This window comes from Suncus etruscus, chromosome 6 (genome assembly GCF_024139225.1).
Source record: "Suncus etruscus isolate mSunEtr1 chromosome 6, mSunEtr1.pri.cur, whole genome shotgun sequence".
Classification (NCBI taxonomy): Eukaryota; Metazoa; Chordata; class Mammalia; order Eulipotyphla; family Soricidae; genus Suncus; species Suncus etruscus.
Genome location: NC_064853.1, coordinates 19,560,176 through 19,586,590, shown reverse-complemented (window position 1 = coordinate 19,586,590; position 26,415 = coordinate 19,560,176). Strand labels below are relative to the sequence as shown.

The following is a 26,415-nucleotide window of genomic DNA, read 5'->3' as shown; positions in this document are numbered from 1 at the left end:
GGCAGAGACTTGGAAGCAACTCCACTCTTTTCTCTTTCAGCACCAGTGTTCTAGGGAGGATTTAGGAAATTCATAATGTGTTGCTCAGGTCTGGCAATTAAGTGGGTTGATATTTTTTCCCTAAAATTTTATGTCATTCAGGAGAAAGAAAATCCAAGATTATGAGTCACTTTGACTCTGGAATATAAAATGGTAAGGAGTGGGGTGTGTGAAGGGTTCTATTTATTGGCCATATATGTGCTTCTGTAATTTTCTGTTTTTAGGATTAAGTAGAATACTTAGGTGCAGAGGAGGAGTAGTTCTTGGTATTAGAAAATCAAGATATTCTATGAGATTTCAGACATCCAATGGGAGTAGAAAAGGAAGGAGAATCACTATTTTAGGCCCCTTTCATATTAAAAGCCCAGTGACACAGGTAGCTATAGAACTAGGCCTCTTACAGATCATTCTGAAGAGCTTTTCTCTAGCTCTGTTCAGGATCTCTGTGAAAGTGACTTTGGTGACGTCAAGAGACTTCCAAATGAAATGAGTGAGGATAATCTATCCCTATACTTTTGAAAATGATTCATCTAAGCTCTTCAATCAACTGTGTGGGCCAGTGAATAAGCAATAACACTTCCATTCAGTCTTCTCAAAGGAATTTGCTCTCCTCTATATTTATCTTGTACTGAACATAGGATTGTCAAATAGAAAATATAGGATTCTCAGTGAAGTTTTAAATTCAGGTCAATACTTTGAACATTCTTGGGTACAGTGCGTCCTAAAAGTTGTATGGTATATATTAAAGTGCTTTACTACTTATCTGAATGAATTTCAAAGTCAATGAATAGACATTTGCACAAGTCCTTGGGCAAGTAACTAGATAACTTCATACAAGTTTGTTTCCTTGAAGGTGATGATAGAAAGTATGATGCAGCCCAACCTGCCCAATGGAATTGATTATAGAAATGATAAATCTGTTTGCAAAGTAAGATATACTTAGTGATCAGTACTGGGTCCATGAGACTAAATTAAAAGTGGTCATTAGTGCTCTAATTATTCATATTATTATTCACTGGTAACTACCTATGAGACAAGATGGATAGGTGAGAATCACATGATCACAGGAAAAAAATTTGGGTACTGGAAGCATTTATAGAACCACTGTATTTAGGAGAAGAAAGACTCTGGCAACATTTAGGACCGTCTTGTTTTACAAGCAAAGAGAAAAGTTGGAGAAAGGTCTAAAAGCTGATTTTAACTTTCCCTTGTGCAAGAATCACAGGATTTTAGTGCTGTCAGGAATGGTCAGGGCAAAATCTGCATTAGGACCAGCCCAAGATGAGATGCTTACATATCTTATGTTGCTAGGAATTTGCTTTCAGCTTTTCTGTAGTTTGCTATACTACTTTTGGCTATACTACTTTGGCCATTGGTTTCCCATTTATATACCAAAGACAACTGTTCTAACTCTGTCTGCTTTATATGTCTGTTCTGAAACCTTTGAAAGGACTCAGACTCCACCTCTATCATTCCAAATTTATTATTCTCCTTTGTCTTTATGGCCTTTCCATGATCAGTCTGCTATCTTTCTTCACTTTTTTGGCTTCTAGCTCTAAAGGACAAAACACAATTCAGAAAAGGCATCTGTATTTCTGTGTTCATTGCAGCACTATTCTCAATAGCCAGAATCTGAAAATAACCCATGTCTGAAAACAGATGAGTAGATAAGAAAACTTTGGTATATCTACACATTGAAATACCATGCAGCTGTTAGGAAAAATAAAGTCATAAAATTTTCTTATACATGAATGGATATGGAGAGTATTATGCTGAGTGAAATGGGTCAAAAAAGAGGGGTAGACATAGAATGATCACAATCATTTGTGGGATATATATGATAAGATAGTATGGTAATTCTGGAGACAATAAAGATGAGGGCAAGGAGGACCAGTTCATGGTAGGAAGCTTGCCACAAATAGTGGGGGAGTTCAGCTAGGAGAAAGAAGGAATCACTATCATAATGATAGTTGGAACGGATCACTCCGGGCAAGAATTGGGTGCTGAAAAGAGATAAAGTGATAGGTATGATATCCCTTAGTAACAATATTGCAAATCATTGTGTCTAAAAGGGGTAAAGAAGGAAGGAAGGAAGGAAGGAAGGAAGGAAGGAAGGAAGGAAGGAAGGAAGGAAGGAAGGAAGGAAGGAAGGAAGGAAGGAAGGAAGAAGGAAGGAAGAAGGAAGAAAGGGAGAAAGAAAGAAAGAAAGAAAAGAAAGAAGAAGAGAAGAAGAAAGAAAGAGAAAGAAAGAAAGAAAGAAGAAAAGAAAAGAAAGAAAGAAAGAAAGAAAGAAAAGAAAGAAAGAAAGAAGAAAGAAAGAGAAGAAAGAAAGAGAAAGAAAGAAAGAAAGAAGAAAGAAAGAAAGAAAAAGAAAGAAAAAAGAAAGAAATAAAAAAGAAAGAAATAAAAAAGAAGAAAGAAAGAAAAAGAGAAAAGAAAGAGAAAGAAGAAAAGGAAGGAGAAAGAAAAGAAAGAAAGAAAGAAAGAAAGAAAGAAAGAAAGAAAAAGAAGAAAGAAGGGAAAGAAAAAAGAAGGAAAGAAAGAAAAAGAGAAAGAAAAGAGAAAGAAAGAAAAGAAGAAAGAAAGAAAGAAAGAAAGAAAGAAAAGAAAGAAAGAAAAATTAAGAAAGAAAGAAAAAGAGTGACAGGAAAAATATGCCTGCCCCAAAGGCAGACAGTGGGGAGAGTAGAAGGGAAACTGGGAATTCTGGTTGCGGAAAGTGTGCACTAGTGAATGGTGTTGTACACTGTATGACTGAAACTCAACCATAAACAACATTTTTTTAATATAATTTTGTTTTGCAGAATAAAAGCCTAACTGTATTCTAAACAACCTTGTAACCAGGGTGTTTAATAAAGTAATCAATAAAAGGTCAGGGTGCTGAAAAAGGTAAAGTAATGCATAATACCTATTCAGTAAACATATTGTAGACCAGTGTTTAAAGGGAAAATAGATAGAGATAGGAAGAGAAAAAATGTCTGCCTTCGAGGCAGGTGGGGGTAAGGCTAGGGGAGGGCAGGAAGCAAACTGGGGACATTGATAGCAATAAATGTACACTAGTGAAATGATGGCTATTGGACATTGTATAACTGAAGCTCAATCATGAAAATCTTTGAAACCACATCTGATAAATTAATTAAGTAAGTAAATAAATAAATAAAACAAGAGCTCTCTGGGTCTCTGCTAATATCAGTAGGTGGGGTAAGGGTGGAAAAGGTTCATTCTTGCTTAGTTGATTTGCATTACCTATCAGCCTAGATTTAAACAAGGGCCTCTGAGTTTAGCAATCAACCAACCAACACTTTTTTGTTTGGTTTGGTTTGGTTTGGTTTTTGGGTCACACCCGGCAGCGCTCAGGGGTTACTCCTGACTCTACGCTCAGAAATCGCTCCTGGCAGACTCGGGGGACCATATGGGATGCCAGGATTCGAACCACCTTATCTCCATGCTATCTCTCTGGCCTCCACATTTTTGTTTTGTTTTGTTTGGTTTGGTTTTTGGGTCATACCCGGCAGCACTCAGGGGTTACTCCTGGCTCAATGCTCAGAAATCGCTCCTGGCACAACCAAAACTTTTTTAAAAAATATTTTTGTGGTTCTTATAAACCAATGTATTTTTAAATTGGGCAGAGGGACCTTGCTAAAAAACAAGTCCCAACTTGACATTTAGCAACAACCGCTTGTCTGCAAACAGTAAACTGGTTCTCCCCTACAGTTTGTCATTTCCTCTCACTTAGATCAGGGAACATCTATACCTACTTAAACACATTTGGAGGAATGGAGGTTTGGGGCCACACTTGGCAACACTCAGGGATTATTCCTGGTTCTGTGCTTAGGAATCATCCCTAACTCTAGCGACCATAAATCACACCAGGACTGAACTGGGCTGAGCCATATGCAAGGCAAGTAACTTAATCCCAGTCCTACCTCTCTTACCCTTTAGTCAGTTTTTAATTTAGTAATTAAGAGAGCCGTCTACTAATTATTCTGAGTACATTCTCTGCTTCAAACCATTCACTGTAGGGATGCTTTACTTGAAGTTCATGATTAGGAATTTGGTGGACCTCTGACTGTACCCTTTTTTCTACTTGTATGCACATTAACTTGAACCGGATTGTCAGAGGCAATCTAAGACCTGAACAGTCTACCAATTCTACCACCTAAAAATGTACAAATGTACACACTTCTGCCTCACAGCACAATTAAATTTATCTGGAGACCATATATGTACACTTCCTTTCATGAGCTGACACAGTTTCATTTGAGAGTGACCTAATGACCTAATGATCTAAACAAATCTTGCTATTTCTCACCCACCTGACCTCTGGTCAGACTGTGTCCTCTGCTTGGAATATCTTTTACTCCATGCTGATTTTCCTCAGTAAAGGTTGACTAGTACTTAATTAAAAGAAAAAAGAAAACAAAAGACTGACTTCCTGATAGAAATGTTTGGTGGAAGGTGTATTTAAGACAGAGAAAGGACTACTGTGATGATAGTAATAGTTGGAAATGATAACTCTAAACAGGAATTGGGACTTAAATGGAAGCATAGTGATATGTATGATCCCTTTAGTAACAGTGTCGCAAACCATGGTGTCTAAAGAGGTAAAAGAAAATATAGATAGATAGATGATAGATAGATAGATAGATAGATAGATAGATAGATAGATAGATAGATAGATAGATAGATAGATAGATAGATAGATAGATAAATAGATAGATACATACATAGAAAGAGGGAGGGAGGAAGAGAGAGGGGGGAAGTCACTGCTCTTGAGGGGCAGACTGTAGGTTAGTATGGGACAATGGGAATGTAACTGGGGAATTCGTTGGTAGGAAATGAACACTGTTAGGATTTGGGTGTTGGAATATTGTATGACCAAAACAACTATCAACAACGTTTTAACTCTGAATTTCATGGTGATTTAATAGTAAAAAAAATTAAAATGAGGGTGCCATTTTTATCCTCACTTTCTTTGTTCTCTAATACAGTGGCCCCCAAGAACTGGACACAATGCCTTGTTGGAAATGCAGATTTTCAGGCTCTATCCCAGGCTGACAGAATCAGAAGTCGTTGGTGGCCTGCAAGATGTCCTTTGAGGCACTTTCTGGGTATTCAAAGACCATAATTTCTTTCTGCAGAGAGCTTCCTTTCTTCTGCCTGCTATTCCATGATCCCTCCTCCAGATATTCCTATCTATTCCCTTTCAGTCTACTTTGCTTGCTCTAGAGAATTCCCTTTCTGTAATGTGTAAAGATAGGTTTCAGGTTCTGCTCTGAAACATTTAAAGGCTTCTCCTCACCTTTAGAATTAAGTTCAGGTCACTCAGCATGGGGTGCTATATGATTTGGTCCTGTTCTGTTCTCCAATCTCACATCACATCTCCCTCTTCTAATTACCACCAGACATGCTGGAGGCTTAAACTACTCATATCACTCTAAGTCCCACCTCAGGCAATGTGCTAGGGCCTGGGAACCTGGGGAAATGAGTATGTGAGAGTATCTTGGAGGAGGGAACACTTAGGGAGAGTAATATTATAATGCTTGGGCACTGAGGCAGTGAGATTTGCTTCTGCTTGGGGCCTTCCACCCTGCAGCAAGTTCCAATGGTTTCTCTAAATCAAAGGAAAGGGGATTGCAGGTGAACATTCCTGCATTAGTCATTTCATTGCTCTGAGTCTCTGTCCCCACATCAGGGCAATTCCCAGCATTAAGCAGCATGGAAAAGGGGAGGGGTGCACCAGTGCAGACTTGAACCCAGGTATCTGCCAAAGAGCCTCAGCAGGAGAAAATTCTCCATCATTTCTGGGGAAAAGTCAAGCTATAGTGGGAGATGAAGCAAAATCTCAAAAGAATAAGGAGTTGCACTGGAGTGCTCACTGGATATTTGACACTTCTTTTTCTACTGTTGGGGTGTTTCACCTTCTTTTTCTCCTTCATCTCTCAAACCGACGATGAGAGCCTCTAGAAGAATTCCGCCCATTTTTGGCATATTAGACTTTTACCCCAGTGTATTACTTTTCTCTTCTTCAAATAAAACCACATAATTTGAACTATGTAGTCCTTCCTCCCAGTTAGAGGGGGAAATAAGGGAGGCACCAAGACCAAGACTACTAAGTAGTAAGCTAGGTACAGAGGGGACCACATATTCTCGAAGCCCGGGGTTGAGGGAGGATAAGGGAGGTAGGACGAACATGGAGGTGTAGGGAGGACAAATCAGTGATGGAAACCCCCTGATTTTATGTAAATATGTACCTATAATATTATTGTCAACAATATGTAAACTACTACGATCAAAATAAAAATTATATTATTAAAATTAAAAAATTCAAAAAAAATAAAAGAATAAGGAGTTGAAGGACCAGGTTTGAGGTTTGTGCTGGGGGAAAGGAGCTTTACCTTTTCTCTGAGAAATCTCCCTCCTGTGGTGCGGTAGTGAATGTGGAAGTGGAACTCCTGCCTACCCTACAGTTACCAGAAGGGGCCTCAGGGCTTGCAAAGGCCTTACAAGAAAGAGCAGTGGCTGCCAAACAGGAACTAAAGCTTCAGATTCTGGGAAATGGGGGGGCTTCAAAGGCACAGCCCAGCTGACTCAGTGTTTACAAGCCCCAGGAGTACCAGCACCCTGATTCTCAGACACAGTGGTGGCTGTGACCTTTGGCACAAGTGCCCCAGAGCTGGAGGGCTGGGAGAAAGCCAGGGTTGCTTCTAAAGAACTTTGTGCCCAGGGCTCTCTAGACAATAGCCTGGTTCTGTGTGGAAGAAACTGGAGATAGAGCAGGCTGAAGGGTTGGATATTAATTCACGCATGCAGGAATTCCCACTCTCCTCATCTATAAAATAGGAAGAAAACGCCTTCCCTGCAATGGTCTATCTAATGGAGAAGGGGGAGGTTTCTGTGGAGATGAGTGGGATCATAAATTTAATTAATTATTCATTTAGTTGATGTGTGCTAATTATCTGTGATAATAAAAAATAACAGATGTTCATGGAGGGTTTTGTCTGTGTTGGGAAATAGGCTCAGGACTTTGACCCATGTGACCACCCTTAGGTAGCAACTATGCTTTCCATTCACAGAAATCCTGTGAAAGTATGATCAATCCCAAGACCTAGGCTTCATCTTCTGTACCGGCGTGGACAGTCAGCTCAAGTTCAGGTATTAGCTGTTGGTTTCTGAATCTGTAGTAGCCAATAGTAGTAGCTATTCACTAAAAGTGGTTGAATAAATAGCCATAAGTCAGGATGAAGTAAAGCAATTGAGTGCATATGGGGATGCCAAAGACAGCAGGGAACATAACCAGTAGGTACCTATCAAGGACTTTCTGGGGTCTGGTATACACAAGGACAATGTATAAGAAGCAGAATCTTGATACTTGACTAATGATGAAATGTTCAGAAGAGGGTTTATTTGCGAAGGTGCAGGTGTGGAAGAGCAAAAGGAACATGTAGGAGTTCAGTAACAAATCATCCAACTGAAAAAAAAAAAGATTCCAGTAGGACTTTTCTCCTTAGGAAGAACTGTGAGGGCTTGGTCAGCTCCAGTAAACTAGCAATGAGGGCCTCTAAGAAAGACACTGATCTTTCCTGAGATCTCCTTTTGAGGCTCCCAAATGACCAATAACCCATTAGTATCATATATGAAAAGGTCAAGTATGGCTCTAGAGATTCAAAAGTGTGGTACCATGCCCAGGCATGATAAGAATGCACAGAGGTTATTATTTGGAAGGCAGAGTTGGAAAGGGCACTCCATAGAGGAAAAGGATGTGCAGTCAGTCCCTTCTTCTCCCCCCCCCCAAAAAAAAAGGGTTGGCCTATTGTTTCCTTCAGCATAGTAAAGACTTTGAGAATGTTAGGAAGACGTGTAGGCTGGAGAAAGAGATGGTGCCGGGGTCAGATTAGAGAGGCATGAGACAGGAGATTTGATTCAGCGGACAGGCAGGAGCTGTGAAGTTTTAAGTGGGTGATGACTCTGGTGGATATGCTTTGAGGGAACAGTTTCTTTGACCAAAGAAGAAAAAGGGGAAACAGCTATACAACAAGGGGCCCTGGAAATTCACTGCAAAGTTAAATCCTGAAGAGGTCAAATTGAAGGTTGGAGCAGGCAAGAGCATCTCTCTCTTGAGGGAGATGAAGACACAACAGATTTTCAAGCTCTCTGGGACTTGGACCCGCCACCCATAAACCTCCATACCTTTGTTTCTTTTCGGTATGAAAGTATAGAAGAGGGTGTGCTGGCCCTGTGCTAACCACAATGGCCCTGAAGGATCTTGGGAAGAGTTCTGGATTCTTTGGGGGTGGAGACTCTACCAGAGAGAAAAAGAAGGAAAGAAGAAGGATGATAAGCAGCTTCTTTTGCTTCTAGGATGTGAGGGAGACCACATCTGGGGAAAGAGATGAATCCTAACAGGTGAATAATGAGAATCTGACACATCAAAGAACACGTGAGAGAAACTGGATATCTGAGAGCATTTCAAGTGACGATGATGATGATAATGATGATGATGTTAGTTATATTGGTGTTGATAGACCAGAGTATGAAAAGACCAGGAAGAGAGTAGGAAAATATTTCTGGGGGAAAAGCAAACATTCCTGAGGAAACTAACACATTGAAGTGCCAAGAATCTGAGAGAAGCAGAAAAGAACATGAACTCAATTTAGGGGAAAGTGCTCCAGGAGCATCCCAGAAGGGCTGAGGTTTGTGGAGAGGCCAAATTTTAGCTTCCTGAGGTTATTTGGAGGATTAGGTTTTACTTCATCACCTCAGTATAATATGTCTAAATTTTTAATAATATGGAAGGTGACAGAATAATATGATGGGAATGAGATTAAACAAACAATACCTTGCCTGAGTTCAGCACCAGGGCAGCACCTTCCTGGTCCCCTGCTTGAACTGGAAGAAGCTCACAGATCTCTAGCTTCTCTTTCAGTGAGAATCCGAGGTTCAATCAGGTTCAACTCACCCAGGTTACCAGCATAAGTACCCCCACTTCTTCTGTTTGTTTTTTTTTTATTTTTTTCCTCAAAGAGTTCTTTTGGCCAATTAATTGGGTCATGGATAATCTGTTCTATGAAGGCCATGTCAGGACCAGGTGGCTAAATAGGATTTCTGTCATACCATTGTCTTAAAATATTTTTTAGACATTTCATTAAAAAGAATTCTTTGCTTGAAGGCTATAACCAAATCAGGCCACTTAAAAACAGTCTTCCTGGGTAACCTTTGTAAAGAACTCTCAGGGATGTTAAAGTTGAACCCAACTTTAAATTTTGATTCTTTTTTTTTTTCTTTTAGGTGTTTGTTTGTTTTTTGGTTCACACCTGACTACACTGAAGGGTTGGTTACTCCTGGCTCTGTACTCAGGAATCACTCCTGGCAGGCTTGGAGGACCATATGGGACCAACCAGGATTTGAACCACCATCCATACTAGGTCAGGCTGCATACAAGGTAAATGCCCTACTCCTGTGCTATCTTTGGTTCTGACATTTACCGGCCATGAAACTTGGGCAAGTTACTTAAATAACTTATTTTCTCGTTTCAGATGACAGTGCCTGACTTGATAGAACCATGAGAGAATAGAAAAAAAATACTTCTTTGTACTCACTTCGGCAGCACATATACTAAAATTGGAATGATACAGAAAAGATTAGCATGGCCCCTGCGCAAGGATGACATGCAAATTCGTGAAACATTCCATATTAAAAAATTACTTCTTAGGAGGGATTATAGCTTCACCATTTGTTTGTATTGTGTTCTCACTACCTCAACTCTCTGCCTCGATTTCCTTCTTGTAGATATGAAGGTAGTACTAGTTCCAGCTTTGTATTGTGGCATAGATGAAATGCTGCAAATATAAAGTCATATAATAATAGACTTCTGGCATATAAAAATAGCCTAGCATATAGAATTTAACATATTACTGCTGACATTATATAAATACTATGCCTGGTATCAGATAGAGGCTAGATAACTGGTAGATCACCATACTAGTTATTCCCCAAAGAGAAAACAGACTAAAAATTAAAGAAGGTCAGGTCATATTGGCAGGAGTCTGATTTTACCAGAGTTCAACTATAGTTCATGCTTGATTTCTGTCCTTTAAGATGAAGTATTGGTTGTATGAATGTTGTATGAAAGTGGGCTCTGTCTGCCTGCCCCATATGTGGGGCTCTCCAAACATCAGATAAGCATTTGCGTAACCCAAATCCATTTTGATCTCAGTAGAGATCTATGTACACACTTGGCAACCGTGAGCTACAGACCTGGTACACTTGCTTGTGATTAGAGCTATGTTATCAATATTTGTGAGTGTAAACTTGGGAGATCAAAGAAATTCAGGTCAGAAAGGCTAATATTTGAATTCCAAGCTTGCAGGCACAGCTCTGAAATTCCATGGCTCAGAATCAAGTTTGTGTAGAAAATCAAGTCAAACATTTGTTTGACAGAATTGTAGGGCTCTAGAGTGTGGGTGGGGCTTTCATGGAAGAGAAATCTGTGGTCTGTTCAGAATGTAATACTGTGAAATTTTGGCCAAGGATTGCTTGGGGCTCAAAGCTCTGTGTGACCTATTTGAAGCAAATACATGTTCATGCCCCAACTTTAATATCACAGAGGAGTTGTTTATAGTTTCTGAAAATGATTATTTGGTTGCTCTCAACAGATACCACTATACTTAACTTGCCGGGGGTATTAAAACAAAACAAAACAAGAGATACTGGACATGAACATACTGAAACATACTTGGCTCTCAACACACAGTAGCAATACTGCTATTATTGGTTTTGCTGCTTTCATTATTTTATCACGACAAATATTCAGACCCAACACTATCCTTTTGAAGATATATATTTCCATCTTCCTCGGTTAAATAACACTTAGGTGAGTGCTTTTCACAAGGAAGAAAATAAGGTTTTATGTGCAAAGATGAATAAGCTAGGCCCTTGAGGACATTAGATCTGGTCATGCGTGGAAGATAGTTATAATACTAATTATAATACAATACAAATAACTTGGGAGTAGGATGTAGTCAGATCTGTATGTCTGCAGGGGAAGAGAAGAGTCATTTTTTAAGGTAGCAGCTGTATGACATTCATAGAAGAGCTGGCCCTTCATCCTTTATTCCCAGTAGACTGTAATGAATAGTTGTAGATACAAGATATCTAGGTTCAATTCTTGGCTCTGCTGCTTTTTTAATTTGCTTCATCAACAAACTTCAGTTTCTTTGTCTATAGAATATATTGTATTTATCTTATGAAGGTTTTGGAAGAACTAATGGGATATCTTGGTTAAGTGTTTGGGACTATTTCTTGTAAAACTAACACATAGATAATTATTTAGTCACCACCATTTATAAAGCAATCAATATAACCTTTTTCAAAAGCTAATTAATTTCATCTAGAATCCATGCAATACTTTTGTTATTAGTTAAAAGAATAAATTGCTAGTAAATCTATTTTGACCTGAAAAACTGACACTTCAAAGTTTCTTTCCATTGCTCAATGGACAGAGTGCATGCTTTACCTGTGGAAGGTCTGAGTGTGATCACTGATCTTGTATGATCTCCTAGATTCTGCTGGGAGAGACTCCAGAGCACAGAGCTGGAGTAGACCCTAAGCAACACCAAATGTGGCCTCAAAACCAAAGAAAAAAAATAAAGTCTTTCTCATGCAATGTCTACTTTGATTTTACAATGGTGTCAGTGAAATTTTTTTTTCATGGCTCAATAGCCCTTTTATATCCAGCCACTGGATTGAGTGTAAGAAATGTAAACTTTAATATGTAATGGTTTCACCTCAATAAAACATGGTACTGGGAGAGAAGCAAAACAAAGAAATAATCCAAAGTAAGGACAGAGTGTGAATGTATACGATATTGGGAGGAGATGGAAAAAGCAAACTTCACCTATATATGATGATGCCTCCAACACTTTAACAGAAGCAGAAAAAAAATTATTGAAGGAAGCGCTAATGGGATTCAAACCTCTAGACCCATTAGTGCCTGCCACTCTCTATCCTCCCAACACCAAAGTTGTTCAGCTTTCCTTAAAACTCTTACAATTCCAAAAATATCACATTGCTATAGTCTAGTCATATGTATTTCATCTGTAATTTAGGAGTTTGTTCTAATAAAGCAATCCAATATGGTTTAAAAAAGCTATATTTTCAAAATAATGCTTTATTGAATATATTACATCTATATGTACAAGTTCCAATTAATACATTTAAAAGAATATCAGGATACTTGGAATGTTACTTAGTGGTAAAACATTTGCCTAGTATGTGTGTCAGGACTTAGGTTGAAAACCTGTCATAACAAACATGATTAAATTAATAAAAATAAGGGCTCATTTTTATGAATATCATACACTTAAGTATCTGGAGGTATTTTTGTTAATGATATATCATTGTTAGAGTAACAGGATTACAGTAACTGTAATATTTATGCTTTTGGTAGACAAAGTTATTGCACTTTTATCACCACCAAATGCCAATGAACCCCACCACTATTTTTATGTCACTTCTAGTAGCTCTTTTTATCTACCTTATTATCAAATTAGGGTGGGAGAATTTATTTTTCTTATATAAATGAAGCAAGTCATTGCATGTTAGAGAAGGTGGGTTATAATTTTGAGCTTTATAGATTTTGTTTAATATATAGTTAAAAATAATTCATAAGTAATGCATAATATTATTAATATTAATAATGCATAAAATTAGAGAAATCACCCATTTACTCTAGGTGGGTCCTATTGGTGTCACTGTCTTAGAGATGTTAGCATCACTATATTTTTAGATAAACAATTTTTATAGTCAACAATATATAGAGATTAGTAACATCATCACAGTAACTGGAAACTAAAGGCATAATGAGACAGGTTTCATTTTACAGATATAAGGACAGAGTCTCAGAGTATATACAGCTAAAAGTCACAGATACCTGTCTAAGTCATGCTCAGGCTGTCCTTATTCATTTATTCATACATTATCCAGTTTAATATGTGTTGTGAGAGTTTATCATATTTTGGATTCTGTCCTAAGTGTTGGAGTCACCATGTTTCTACCCTTATAGAATTTTATTCTAATTGGAGGAAGACAAATAGAACATTTTTATTGATGTATATAATAAGAAGTAGCTCAAGCATGATAATATGAGAGAGTATAACTTTTGTAAAGGGAACAGAATTATAGTTCTAATTTAAATCTTTAGTGAAGGTTTATTTGAATAGGAACCACTTCAATCTGCATATTAATAGGCAAAAATAGTCATATATTTCAGAAAATTCCAAGAAGTGGTTACAGTTGGTTAAAAGCCCCCATGTTAGAATGAGTTGACTTATTTCAAGAACAGAAAAAGGGATACCAGTACTGAAACACTGTGAGAAAATGTGGATCCATTGGACAGTGCTGTGAACTGAAGAAATTGAAGAGTTTGGCAAAGATGAGATCATGGCACTTGAGAGCAAAGTAAAGAGGTAGCATTTTTATCTTAAGTATAATAACTAAAACCAATGGAGAGTAAAAGTAATAAACAAATAAAAGTACAAGAATGTTGGGAAATTTGGATGAGAGGAAAGAACATAGAAGGGCAAAAAAGCATGAATTTCAGATAAGTTATGGAGGGAAGGTCATAGTACTGCTAATGGCTTAGGTGTGGGCATGATAAACTTCCCTGATCAAAAGCTGTTTAGGACTTGTTTAAAATGAATAGGTTGTATTGCCTTCCATAGTGGATAAAGAAAAGATGAGGGTTAGAGGAAGAGGAGAAAAGATGAATGAAAAGTTCTTTTTTACATATCACTCTGTACTTTTATGCCACAAAAGGCCTGTGTATAAGGTCAACAACAATTAAAAAAAAGTCTGAAAAAAAATCAACTGAAGGATAAAGATCATATACTGCTATTCAGTTGTAGCACAGTTATTTCCCTTGTTCCCTTATTCATTGAATAATTTTACTTTGGTGGCAAAGCAGAAAAGGTTCCAAAAGGTCAGAGATGGGCAGGGACATAGTGAGAGACTCATATTTTTAAGTCAACATTTTGTTTGTGAGATTTAAGTATAAGGAAACAGTGAACCAATTGGAGGAAACACTGAATCATTTGTTCATTCATTCAACGAATCTTTATTGATCTCAATCTTGGCCAAACCTTTAGTTACAAAGCCCTAACAATGAACAGAATTAAAAATCTTCCCTAAAAGGCACTTGCGTTCTAACAGGAAAAGACAGAGAGCAAACAATATGCCCTCATAGCAGGATAGAAAAGTCCTGTGGAAAAGGAGAAAATGATCTGTCTGTTTTGTGCAGGTATTTAGTACTTGGTCCCATGACATCCAGGTTATGGAAAAAACAGGCGTGAGACCCAACATATCTAAGGCCTGTTTGCCATGCTCTGTTCAGTGGTTGGTCCTGTCCTCACAAAGGAAGCTTCTTCTCTTTTCCTGGCATACATCCCTGGGGCTGAGCGGACAGGGAGAGGGGCAGAATGAGGTCAGAGAGGTAAGAGGGCCAGGTCCTGTAGAGCCTTGCAAGCCTTTGTCAGGACTTGCAGGGGGCTGTTGTGAATGTGAAGAGTTTGCAGAATAGTGAAGAAGGAAGAGCAGCCAGAGGCAGCCCCTGATATTCCCAACCTATCACTTGCGTCTACTTTGCCTTGCTTTACCCAGTATATTTTCTGCACGTTAGTAGAGAAATCGGACATTTAAAATCTCTTAAAAATAATTTTAACCAAGCCAGCCACGCACTGCTGCTCTTGTATAGAAACCTCACCAGAAGTGTTCATTATAATGAAGAGGGGGGCAGGACTGTTCCTCCTTTCATATTGACAACAGCCAGCTTAGCCCTCGCTGTCTCCAAAGCAGTACTTGGGTGGAAGATTCAGGATGAAGGTGAACAGTCTATGCACCTGACCTAGCTGAGTTTCTGTTTCTCTAGAATCCCCTCAGGGGTCAGCATCTTTTTTCTGTGGGTGATAGAGTCAAGATGATCTCGGTTTAGGAATCTAAAACTTCATCCTGCTCTAAGATTCCTTGCATGCTGTTCATTTATTTATCCCTCTCTCAATTTCCCCCACCTTCAGACTGGGAACCATGTCAAGTGTTATAAAGAAAATAAAAGAGGAAAAATGGATGCAAGCCAGAGAGAGGAGAGGAATCAAGGCTTGATCAGCAAAAGGCATCTGAGCCTGGCAGGGTCTCATCCTAGTGAGGCTGCACAGCTAGAGCCCTGAGGGTCTGCCTTGGTGGCTGCTGCAGAAAGTGCTCGCTTTTTTACAGAGGGGGGCTCTGACAGGCTAAACCCAAACCAGATGCGCACAGGAGAGAGCAGGGCCTATTACAAAGTGTTGTGAAATGGCCCAGGGGAGGGAATTAAGCAAAAACAACAGCCTGTTGCCTAGCAGTACATACAACAAAACAAGCAGCGGACTTCATGGGCATGGGCCAGGGCAGAGCAGCTTTCTGCAGCGGGGGAAGAGAGGACTGGTAGGCGGGGAGTCTGATGAGAGCCCAGGGAACCTGCTGTTTCCCACTGTGTTGCCTGCTCTGCCCAACCTAGCTCCCAAGGGCGGGTTTTGCACCCAGTCAGCCCCTAGGGGTCAGGGTAGCAGCCTATCCTTAATACTAGTGAATTGGGGTGAAGAGGGGACCCAATTGAGAGATGATTCACCAGGTGGTGGGGGAAGGAAAGGCTTCAATGATCCTGAAAGGCTGCTGAGTGACTGACAGCTGTGCTTGATCTTGACCCCTAGATTATCCATCCCCGTGTACACTGGAGGTTTTTGAGTGCCAGTCAGGCTTGAGCATCTGTGATTGGTTCCCAGAATAGATAGAGAAGTACCAAGAGGCACTGTCTTTGTTCTTGACCTTTGGGAGGAGATAGGGCATTGAAGAGGAAGTTCATAGCCAGTGCAGTGTAGGATGGTTCTAGATTAACATTGAACAAAGGACAGCACAGTCTAGTGCCAGGGTTATAAGTGCTCTAGACTATAAGAAGTACACAGTTCAGTGTAAGGTCATCAGTGTTTTAGACTGGCATTATAAAGAATCATATGGTTTAGTGCAAAATTAAATGGTTGTAGACTGACATTCAACACTCACTCATTGAATACCCAAATGCAGAAAGATGAATATTTCTAGGGGCTGCAAAGGAAGAGAATGTCCTGAAACAGGGAACAAGGAGGGTTGGATTAGACATAACATTCAAAGGCCTGAGTTAGGAACGTGAGATTGAGGGAATAAGCTGGTGTTAGCCAGGTGAAATAAGAGAGAAAGGAGACCCCAGTAGCTGGAATATCAGGTGAGAAGTTTCTGAAGAATAAAGAGAATGATATTTAGAAGGTGGAGATGGGAAAACAGGTGACAGAAATCTGTGAAGTGGAGGGAGTTCGAGAGGCTGGCAGATCATACAGACCTTCAAGAGAAGAATGAGGATTTTGCTCTCAACTTGGAATATTTGTTGGTTTATTTGTTGATGTTGGGATTGGAGGAATGGCAGACACATGAGTGGGCATGAAGCACAGTTTTTAAAGATCATTCTTAGGTAGAACATGGCAATATTAAAAGGGAACAAGATGCCTTGCAATAATCCCAGCAAAAATATCCAAGTGTTAGGGGAGGAGGAAAAATGAAGAGGCAAAGAAATTCAAGATACATTTCCTGCAGACTTCTGTATATTATAATACATTATTCTTGGGGGTCTCACAATACTCTAGGATGAAGGTCAAAAAAGAGAAATCTAGAGTTATACATTTTTGACTCCTAAATCTTGATGGCCATTTTAATAAATGTGTCTTGATCAAATGCTTATTGTCCTCCAAAACCTATTAAATGCTGTGAAACTGAGCAAAATCTTGGTTGCTGGCCTGGGAAAGTGAAGGGGGAAGAGTCATGTAGAGAAGGTGGCAGGGGGTGGGGGTGGCAGGGAACAGAGTCAATGAAACATGAGAAAAAAAGAAAAAGAGAAAGTTGGGTGAAGGATGAAAATGGAGGGAGAAGACACAGTTTTCTAGGTTCTTTTCTGTGTGGCAGCCTCACAAGGCATCAGGACCTGCCTTTTCCAGGTGGCCTTATCTTTTCCACTGACAGATACATACCCCATCCTTGGGCACAGACTGAAGTAGCCTTCACAGCTTTGTGTCAGGCTGGCCTGAAAGTCAGGATCCTAGAAATAGCATTTTGGTGATGACTATGCAGATAAAGCTCGAATCCTAGTGTTTTGCCCTTGTTCTAATCTTGAGTAGTTAAGAATTTCTCAGTTGTCACTTTTCTAATCTGTAAAATGGGCACAGAATTTCAATGGAAAATCATATTATTAGTGCTTCACAAGGGGCCTGACATAGCAGAAGTGCACCTTGGAGAGTGTCTGTTTTCAGTGTCTGTAACTGAAGACTTTTGTCCAAAGCAGATAGGAGGCCTGGACTGCCAACCCACATCTCCCATTCCTGCCGTGCTCAGCTGTTTAGGAGATTCTGGGACACTGAGAAACCAGAACTCTTTGGTCTGATGCTGATTGCTTTGTGACTTTCATGAGAGTTTTATTCTATGAGCTTCAGGTATTCTTGAATATAATACAAAGTAATTGTACCAAAGGGTTCTAATTTAGAGAAGAGAATGAAGACCTAGCTATCCACTTGCAGATGTTCTAGTGAAGGGAGGAAGTGAAAGTGTGGGATATAGAGGAATGAATAGAGAACAAAAATGAGCAGAAAGGGATTGAAATATTACTGTGTGACTTTTGTGCAAATCTTAATTTCTCCATGCCTCTCTATGCTCCAGGTCTTAGAACTATAATAGAGATCCCTGACTCTGAGAGTTTATAGGGTTCTGCATACAGTAGGCACTCAATAACTGAGCTCTATTATTATCCATGATAACATAAATAATACACTGTCAAATAAATCTAATATCTTTTGAATTTAAGTTATTCTAATCCTAATTTAATTTTTTTCTATTCTATTCCTGAATCTTTCCTGTATCTATGCTAGGGAGCACTAGTATCACTGAAAGCAAAAAGTTTTCTTCAACTAAAATGTTGCCTTTCCAGAACACTCGAAGACCTATATATCAAAAAGGTCTTTGAGAATGGAGCACCAATGGCAAGAACTTTAGCATCAAACATAAACAAATGGGACTACATCAAACTAAAAAGCTTCTGCATGGTGAAAGAAACCTTACTTAACGCAAAAAGACAGTTAACAGAATGGGAAAAAAAATCTTTTCACTCGACATATCAGATAAAGGGCTGATATCTAGAACATACAAAACACTCAGAAAGCTGAGCTCCCCAAAACCAAATAAAGCCATAAAAAATGGGGAGATGAAATGAATAGACACTTCTCTGAGGAAGAAAGGATGGCCAAAAAGCACATGAAAACATTCTCACCTTCACTCATCATCAGGGAAATCCAAATAAAGACAACAATGAGATACCACCTTACACCAGTGAGGATGGCTCACATAAAAAATAATGGGAACAATCTCTGTTGGCGGGGATGCGGTATGAAAGGCACTCTCATCCACTGCTGGTGGGAATGCCCCCTAGTCCAACACCTATGGAGAACAGTCTGGAGAGTGCTCAAAGAACTCAGAATTGAGCTGCCATTTGACCCAGCAATTGCTCTCCTAGGTATATACCCCAAAGTTGGAAGGACATTCATTCCAAAATACGTGTGCACCCCACTATTTATCGCAGCACTCAGTATAATAGTCAAGTCTTGGAACCAACCTCGATGTTCAACAACAGATGAATGGATCATTAAGATGTGGTATCTATACACAATAAAATACTACATGGCAGTCAGAAACGATACAATCACAGACTTTGCAGCAACGTGGATGGACCTAGAACATGTTATGTTAAACGAAGTAAGTCAGAAGACAAAAGATAAACACAGAATGATAGCACTATTCTGAAGCACCTAGAACATACATCTTATACACAACTAATACTCAACAATCAAATAACAGGGTTTAACAGGGTAGAACTTCAAACACTGTAATAGTCAACATATACTCAGGAGCAGTGCCCAAAATACACGAAAAAGGAACAACACAAACTCTTGACTACACATTATACCACAAAGAAACCAGCAACACCAGAAACAGCAGCATAGAGAGAACAGGTATATAATCAGCCTTCTACAACAAAGGCCCACAATAATCCCTTAGAGATTGTATACAGGATCACAGGTAAAGAATACTACGGGAAATCACTGACTCCAATGGAAACATCCCATAACACTATGTTTTCATGCCTTTATCTTACTATATTTAAAATAACCTCTCAGCTTTTCTGTCCACAGGCATTCTTGGATACAAAGGGTGGACAAACTAAGATGGCAGCTCGGGGCTCAGTCACATGAGATACCATACCTAGCTTGCACTACGAGATGGTCCCGAGAAAACTCTTTACCATACACTTTATCTCTAGGTTATACCTTCTTTTAGGAATTGAAGCACACGACCAGTCAGACTACTGAAGCAGCAACTGCGATGTACAGACTTAAACTACAGGCTCTACTCATCGAACACATTCAAGCAAACTAGCATTCCTTTGCTATTTTCTCCTCTCCTCACTACTTTCTTTTTTCTTTTTTTTCTTTTCTTTTCTTCTCTTTTCTTTTTTCCCTTTTCTCTTCTCCCTTTCTTTCTAATGTATTTTCTCTTTTCTCCCTTCCTACCCCTTCTATATGCCTTCCCCTTTCCCCCCTTTGGAAATCCAACTATCCCTTCACCCCTCAGTCCCATCCAGACCTCCCACCGTATTAAAACTTTTCACCCTCAGTCCTTAATCTATTAGGCATCAAGATTGACCTCCTATCCCAATGAACCAGTACCCAGCACCCAAGCGAAGAGACACCCAGTCAAATCCACACCTCGTCCTCTGCAAGAAAAGGCAGCCAACTCCCCTGCGGACTCATGCTGCGCGGCCCTCCCTACCAACTCCCCCTAACGTGGCTGTTACTTGAAACCGGACTTAGTTCTAAAAGTATCCCCAATGCAAGAACTCTTCCAAGACCTCCCTGCTGCAAATCTTTTGCCAATCTGAAGAAGGTCAGGGGGTGTGATGGAAAGGTGCCTGGGAACCCACACACCACAAGAAAAACCCAAAAGATAATGGGAAAACCTGTACTTCCAACATAAGTATAAGACCTGTATTACACCACTTCTTTACCTGCTTTTCCCCAAATGTAAGGTAGTCTTTTGCATCACTTTGGTACTTTAAATACTTTGTTAATCATTTTTTAAAAAAAAAATGTCTGTTCTACATATACATATGTGAGCACATACATTTTTATTCCTATTTTTATCTTTTTTGGGTGTGTGACCTGTTTCTGTTTTCCTCTCTGTCCACCCCCAAATGTAATGTAGCATCATTTCTCCCTGCAAAGGCACACTAAAAAAAAGGGGAAATTTTACATATAAAAAAGAGCTCTTATCTACTAGGGATAGGAACTCATAGTTGTTTACAATACAGGGATATCTCCTACCTTGAAAATATGTCATGTGGACTCAACTTAGACCTCAGGTGATTAGACACCATCCGTCCAGCCTTGAACCCTTGATCCCAGACATAGAAATGGCACAGTTCTTCACAACAGCTGCAGGAAACAAATCCCATCCGGGACAGCCTTAATACTGCTGGAACACCAATGAGTGCCAGCTCTAATATGAAATCCTGACAACGAGGAAAATGGGAACAACTTGACTTAAGAGCAGGTTATCCTACCTTACCAGCTAATGATAAGACAAAATCAGAAGACTTGTCACCCTTTGGTAGGTCCAAAAGCCAAGATCGCGATTTACAGATGACTGGGTGCTAGAACCATGACCAGACTGTATATATCTTGGGACCAATTAAAAAAGCCCTAGTCTAGGGTTTGAACTACGACCTGCACAATAACCATGATCCCCAGTTCAAAGGTCTGGCAGAGACAATTGCACGGAATGGGGCTTCTGGAAACACAAAGAAAGACACTATCCTAGGTGCCATCCTAGGTTCAGTGCAAAGACCAAGACCACCAACCACAGAAGATGAATTAAAATGACACTGAGGGAACAGAACTTCTAGAACTACAAAGACTGATTTCATCATAAGTCCCACTTCTGGACCTGTGCAGAAACTGAGATCTATAGATACAGAGGTCTGATTTTATCACCCAGGACGGAGCAGCAGTCTTCCAAACATCACGAAAGCAGCATCGGGAGAGTAAATGATCCTGAACAGAGTCTATAGTTAATCCCATGACAATATACTCCAAGGGTGGAGAAACCCCGTATCTCTTAGGCCAAGTGAATTCCTTTTCGAATGACCCCAATATTTACTGTGCCAGGGGAGGAGGGGAAAAAAAAGCAAAAAGCACAAAACATTGTTTATTTTTTATATATTATATTTTTATCTTCATTTATTATTGTTATTATTTTTATTTACCTATCTATTTTGGTCGATTTCTTTGTTTTGTTATGGTTATTGAAGTTGTTGTCCCCATTTATACTTATTTTTTTTCTCTTCTTTTCTTTTCTTTCTTTATGTGCTCTGCCATGTTTCTTATCTCAAGACCATGGCTTTTTTTTTTTTTTGTGGTGCTTATCGTTATAGTTGGAGTCCTCACTGGATATTTGACACTTTCTTTTGTACTGGTGGAGTGTTTCACCTTCTTTTTCTCCTTCATCTTTCAAACCGATGATGAAAGCCTCTAGAAGGATTCCACCCATTTTCGGCGTATTAGACTTTTACCCTAGTTTATTACTTTTCCCTTCTTCAAACAAAACCACGTAACTTGAACTAGCTAGTCCTGCCTCCCAGTTAAAGGGGGAAATAAGGGAGGCACCAAGACCAAACAGGTGCAAGACTACTAAGTAGTAGGCTAGGTACAGAGGGGACCACATATTCTAGGAGCCCCAGGGGTGAAGGAAGAGGATATGGGAGGTAGGACAAAAACGGAGGTGTAGGGAGGACAAATTGGTGATGGAAATCCCCCCTGATTTTATGTAAATATGTACCTAAAATATTATTGTCAACAATATGTAAGCCACTATGATCAAAATAAAAATTATATTAAAAATGTTGCCTTTCTTCCTTTCCCCTTGGTCTCTTGCATGCCTGTTAATCTAGTAGATTCTTTCAGGAGATTTATGAGAAAAATAAGAAACTTGTGTCTTTCTATTGAATTCTACTGTTCTTGACTCTGCATGGTATGAAACAGGTTTCTCAGGTTTGTTTGGAAATGATTTGATATCTTTGACATGATCCTCAGTACAATAAAAGGTTTTTGCTGTCTTCTCTGAATTCAGTGTAGAAGTCAGTTTGGTCAAGAAGAGCTATTTGGCATCAAAGAATGTCTCTTCAGGCCTGAGAAGGTGGGTCAGATGAAAGGTGCCTTCATGCCTTGTATGCATGAAGCTAAGAGTTTGAATTCCAGTTGCCAACTCCTTAAGACGCCACATGCTATCACTTATTCTGTCATTATAACCAAATGCGTTTGAGCCCCAGTACACTGAAATAGCAGAAAAATACCCTCAAATTTATCATGATAAAGAAAAAAGAAAGGATAAAAGAATAAAAATGAAAAGCTTGGTTTTTTTAAGACATAAATATACCTTCTTAATTATGTTCAATTAATTTCTCAGCATTAACTTGTGGTGGTTCCTAATAGGCTAGCCTGGCTCTAGGAGTCAGAAAAATAGCGTCCAATTCAGGCATTACAATGAATGACTGTGTTCACCTTAGGAAGTTCACTTAATCTCTGAGTCATAGATTTCTTCATCTGGACAAAAATACTACCTGCCTTCTAGGGTTATAAGGATTAAATGAGACGATGCATTGTGGGAAAAGGTCTTTCTAAATCGCAGAGCCTTGTGTAAATATTCACGTAAATATTCACAGAGGTGTTGACATACAGACATAGATCATTCAGAAGAACCACTTGAATGGGTTGGGGCTTCCCCTGTGCTCCACCCTGGACACACCTGCACAGAATTACAGTATAATCTCACTTCCTGGTGCTTGCTTCACCCAGACACCTGTCCATACATACCCGCACAGGTCAGAGACCTTCACCTCCAGTCCTGTTTAGCTACGTGGACAGCTTCAGCTTTCTACACTACTATATGTATTTGTTCTGGCAAAGAGAAATCAGGAAATGCAGGAAGACCCAGAATATTCAAATATCTTTACACAATAATAAAAATCTATACAAGCTGTAATATGGTGTGAGAGAGTAGTAATAATGTCTATATACTATGTATGTATGGGCTATGTGGATCTGCTCAGTATTTTCAAGACTTTAGGCAGTTTTTATCCATGATTTTTGCCTTACATGTATCTTCTTATGATTCCATATTGAACATGTTTTTCTTTAACATGTTTTCCATGCAGTCAGGTTATACATTTTTTTTTACTTTGCTTTATACACTGAGATACTCAACTACTCTTAAGTATAAAAACTCATTTCAGGAATATTTAGTCAGTATTTAATCAAAAGTATTTGGCCAAGGGGCCACATTTCAATGATAATTTTTCAGCTATTATCCCCATTAATACTAAAAGTTTTTTTTATCAGCATAACCAGTTTAGAAACAGATTTTTTGCTGATAAAATTAGTGCTTTTAGGGCCAGAGCAATAATACAGCATATAGGGCTCTTGCCATACATACCACTGGCCACAGTTTGATTCCCTGTATCTCACCTGATCTCCTGAACTCAACAGGATTGATTCCTGGAGTGCAGAGACCAGTGTAAGAATTGAGCACTTTAGGGGCCGGTGAGGTGGCGCTAGAGGGAAGGTGTCTGCCTTGCAAGCGCTAGCCAAGGAAGAACCAGGGTTTGATCCCCCGGCGTCCCATATGGTCTCCCCAAGCCAGGGGCAATTTCTGAGCTATTAGCCAGGAGTAACCCCTGAGCATCAAACAGGTGTGACCTGAAAAACAAAACAAAAAAAGAATTGAATACTGTTAGGTTTGGCCAACCCCCCCCCCCAAAGTTAAAAACAAAATATCACTACTTATAATGATATGTGAGTTGACTAAAATATAATGAAGACAATGGTGAACTTTGCATGAAAAGTTTATAACAATTCAGTGAAACTTCCCTCTTTGATTCTTTAGAATTGTGGAGAAGGCTTAATCCTAAAACTGACTTGGAGAATTCTGATGGACTACAGCTATAGCAGTCATGGAACGGTCCTTCTCAGGTTACCAACTGAAAGGAATATGAGATCCTCTTCACCAGGTTCTGAAGTCCATTTTGTACTAGCTCCTGAACCATGTTCTTAATGAATATAAACCTGAACCAGTGAGCTATTGAGAAGGGACAGCTGCAATTCTAAGACAGGTTGGATGCTGGAAATTGAGGGACTCATCTGATGCACAGTTCTGGCAAAATTTGCCCATCCCTGTGTCAGACTGCCTTTGGAACTAGAGACACTTAAAACCAACTTTGCTTTCTCAGTCCTTCTCCACAGGTACAAACTAGAACCAGTCTCATCTTCCCCCTTATTTTCCACTGCTCCTTTCTGCCTTATTTTCTCTTGCAGGTACATTCTGTAGCAAATGTCTCATTCATTCAAATCTGCATTAACCCTGCATCTCAGACGATGTAGAAGCACCAAAATAGCAATGAGAATGATTTGGTAATAAAGGGACCATGAGACTGACTCCACACCCCGTGAAAGATAAAACGAGACATAGGTAGCTTCTGGGACAAGATGGTGGCCTAATTTTTAAATATTTTATCCTCAGGGACCTGGGAAGTATCCTGCTAGGGTTTTTGAATGAAAAATTTAGTTGCATCAATATCTAAGAAACGGAGGAGAAAGATAACTTAAAGATCAGAAGATGATTAAGTTCTTCCAGGTTATGTTAATTCCCCATAGAAGTGGACAGTGTGGGCAGTTAACAAGAAGTTAATGACTCAGGAAGAGAGTCCTCAGCCTTCTGTGGCAGCCTGCACAAAGCCCTATCACCCATGACTAAAGGTCAAACCAAACAGAAGAAAATGCTGACACTTCAGTGTGAGAACTGCAAGACTCCAGAGCATGGCCAGTCAAGGCAGGCTTACTGTGTTAAAAGCAGAATCCTGGCATCAAATCTGGAGACTCTGAACCATGGGACAAGACCATTCAGATAGGGACCCCAGGTTGTTTTTCTGCTGATTTATAAGCCAATCTCTAGAGTTAACTCACATCTTCTGACATATACGGAACCTAACAAGGGTATGAATTCACATGAATATCCAGAGGTATAAAAGAGTACAGAAGGAAATGCAAACACATTCCTGATCATGGTTTGGAGGATTAGCCTCAAAAATGACAACATTCCCTAAAGCATTATACAGATTTAATTTAGCCCCTATAAGAACATCCAAGACATTTTTTTAAAGAAATAAATCAAATACTCCTGAAATTTATATGGGACAATAAACCACTTCAAATAACTAAAGTAATCTTAGGGGGAAAAAGGGGGAGTTATATAATTTTTCTTATATTTACACTGTACAGTAAAGTAAAATTTATTAAAATAAGCATGATACTGGACTAAGGAAAGGCCTTCAGATCAAAGGGACAAAAGAGAAAACCTAGAGACAGATCCTCAGGTATAAAGTAGTTAATCTTTGACAAAGGAGCAAAATATATGAAGTAGAGCAAGAAACTTCACCAATATGTGGTGCTGGGAAAACTGTTTTACCACATGATCCCCAAATTTAAATAAGTAAATAAAACTGATGACATCTGGGCCTGGAGAGATAGCACAGCGGCGTTTGCCTTGCAAGCAGCCTATCCAGGACCAAAGGTGGTTGGTTCGAATCCTGGTGTCCCATATGGTCCCCCATGCCTGCCAGGAGCTATTTCTGAGCAGATAGCCAGGTGTAAACCCTGAGCATCGCCGGGTGTGGGCCCCCCCCCCCGAAAAAAAAAACTGCTGACATCTTTCTAACATCATACACAAAAAAAAACCACATGATCATATCAATAGATGCAGAGAAAGCATTTGATAAGGTCCAACACCCATTCTTGATCAAAACTCTCAGCAAGATGGGAATGGAGGGAACCTTTCTCAATATAGTGAAGGCCATCTACCACAAGCCAGTGGCAAATATTATCCTCAATGGAGAAAAACTGAAAGCCTTCCCTCTAAATTCTGGCACAAGACAAGGCTGTCCTCTCTCACCACTCCTATTCAACATAGCACTGGAAGTACTTGCTATAGCGATTAGGCAAGAAAAGGATATCAAGGGAATCCAGATAGGAAAGGAAGAAGTCAAGCTCTCACTGTTTGCAGATGACATGATACTCTACTTAGAAAACCCTAAAGACTCTATCAAAAAGCTTCTAGAAACAATAGACTCATATAGCAAGGTGGCAGGCTACAAAATTAACACACAAAAATCAA

The 26,415-nt window shown here is 39.4% G+C and overlaps 1 protein-coding gene and 1 non-coding gene across 2 annotated transcripts in view; both read left to right on the top strand.

Moving 5' to 3' along the window:
* Positions 1-26,415, top strand: part of FGGY (FGGY carbohydrate kinase domain containing) — a 941,338-nt gene that overhangs the window by 227,934 nt on the left and 686,989 nt on the right. The gene's annotated exons all lie outside the window — the stretch shown is intronic.
* LOC126013071 (U6 spliceosomal RNA) lies at positions 9,631-9,737 on the top strand. Its single transcript, XR_007497405.1, has one exon. It is a non-coding gene; the product is annotated as a U6 spliceosomal RNA (small nuclear RNA).